The following is a 2,500-nucleotide window of genomic DNA, read 5'->3' as shown; positions in this document are numbered from 1 at the left end:
CATTCATTGCTTCATTCATTCCTTCCTTCCTTCCTTCCTTCTTTTCTTTTTCTTTTCTTTCGTTTTCATTGCTTGCTCTTTTCCTTTTTCCTTTTTTTCTTTGTTTTTTTAACTTCCTTCTTTTCATCTAATTGGACACTGGTGCACCGTCATTCATTGCTTCATTCCTTCCTTCCTTCCTTATTTTCTTTTCTTTTCTTTTCTTTCGTTTTTCATTGCTTGCTTGTTTTCTTTTCCTTTTTTTTTTTTTTTTTTTTTTTTACTTCCTTCTTTTCATCTAATTGGACACTGGTGCACTGTCATTCATTGCTTCATTCCTTCCTTCCTTCCTTCTTTCTTTCTTTCTTTTTTTTTCTTTCGTTTTCATTGCTTGCTTGTTTTCTTTTTCCTTTTTTTTTCTTTGTTTTTTTTTCTTCCTTTTCATCTAATTGGACACTGGTGCACCGTCATTCATTGCTTCATTCCTTCCTTCCTTCCTTCTTTTCTTTTTCTTTTCTTTCGTTTTTCATTGCTTGCTTGTTTTCTTTTCCTTTTTTTTTTTTTTTTTAGCTTCCTTCTTTTCATCTAATTGGACACTGGTGCACCGTCATTCATTGCTTCATTCCTTCCTTCCTTCCTTCTTTCTTTCTTTTTTTTTCTTTTTCTTTCGTTTTCATTGCTTGCTTGTTTTCTTTTTCCTTTTTTTGGTTTTTTTCTTCCTTCTTTTCATCTAATTGGACACTGGTGCACGGTCATTCATTGCTTCATTCCTTCCTTCCTTCTTTCCTTCTTTCCTTTCTTTTCTCTCATTCTTTTGTTATCATTGTTTTCTTTCTTCCTCCGTTTTTTTTTTGTTTTGTTTATTTATTGATTCGTGTGCTCGTTTTCTTTCCTTTCTTTCCTTCTTTTTTTCGTTGTTTTTCCTTCCTTCCTTCCTTCTTTTAGTCCTTCCTTCATTAATTCCTTCCTTTGTTCTTTCTTTCTTTAGTTTTCATTCATTCGTGTTTTTCTGCTGTTACTTCATTCTTTCATTCTTTCGTTCTTTCTTTCCTTCCTTTCTTCGTTTTTTGTATTCATTCGCCCCTTCCTTCCTTCCTTGTTTCTTCCTTCCTTCTTTTCCTCGCTGGTTTCTTCCTTTCTTCATTCATTTATTCGTTCCCTCCTTCTCTCCTTCCTTCCTTCCTTCATTCTTTATTTCTTTCTATCTCTATTTCTCTCCCTGTCTCTTTGTCTCTGTCTCTCTCTCATTTCTGTCTTTGTCATCTATTTATTGTCTGTTTCTATGTCTCTCTCTGTTTATCTCTATCTCATGTCTCTCTCTCTCTCTCTCTTTCCTGTCTTTATTGTCTATGTTTCTGTTTCCATCTTTATTTGTCTCTCATCTCTGCTTTATCTTTTTCATTTCTGTCTCATTTATTTCCTGTTTCTGTTCTCTCTCTCTCTCTCTCTCTCTCTCTCTCTCTCTCTCTCTCTCTCTCTCTCTCTCTCTCTCTCTCTCTCTCTCTCTCTCTCTCTCTCTCTCACCTGTCGATCAATTTACCTGTGGACCAATTTACAAACCTCTTACCTTACCTTGCCTTGCCTTGCCTTGCCTTGCCTTGCCTTGCCTTGCCTTGCCTTCTACAATTGAGTGATACATCATTTCCATAAACAGTTGAAGTAGTTGGCACCACAGATTGACGCCATCACCCTCCCCCCTCCCCACTCCCCTTCCCTCCCCACTCCCACCTCCCCTAGCTCCTTCCACCTCCCCATCAATAATTTCCTTACCAATTCACACTTTGCATTGGATCATGTTGGAGTGACGGGAAAGATGAGGGGAAAGATGAGGGGAAAACTTCTGATTCTGACTCTGCTTCATAATGTTACCTTGTTCTGTAGTTTTTTTATTTATTTATTTATTTTTTTTTTTGCTTATAATGTTCCCAGTTATAATAATTTGCCTCATAATGTTCCCTGCTGCCTCATATTTCCCCATCATGTTCCAGTAATGTTCTTTGTCTTATTTTGCCTCATATTTCTGTATCATGTTCTTTGTTTAAATTTTGCCTCATAATGTTCCCTGTTGGCTCATATTTCTGTATCATGTTCCACTAATGTTCTCCGTCACCTGTCTGTCCCCGCGTCCCCTCTGCATAACACACCTGCTCCTATCCTTTTTTTTTTTCCTTTTTTTTATATACCACGTGGACTTTTCATGGGAATTTCTGGGCTAAAGAGGATACTTTTTGTGGCACCTCCAATCTCAAAGCCCACCCGCTAGGAAACCGTTGCCCCTAGTGAGGAAGCCCAACCTACACTCGGACCGTGGACAGACAGAATTCGAACCGGTGCGCTTGTTGGAGACCCCTCGGACCGCAAAGCACGCATGGTTCCACTGTACCACGCCTTCTTTAGAGTGTTCAATTGCCTTTAATTCGATTTTTTTTTTTCCTGTTTTAGGTGTGGTGAGGTGTGCTGTCTTTGTTTCCCTCATAATGTTCCTAAAAATGTTCCCTTGGTATCTTACTTTCCCTCATTA

The sequence above is a fragment of the Portunus trituberculatus genome, chromosome 12, assembly GCF_017591435.1.
Source record: "Portunus trituberculatus isolate SZX2019 chromosome 12, ASM1759143v1, whole genome shotgun sequence".
NCBI lineage: Eukaryota > Metazoa > Arthropoda > Malacostraca > Decapoda > Portunidae > Portunus > Portunus trituberculatus.
Note: the sequence above shows the minus strand (reverse complement) of the source record.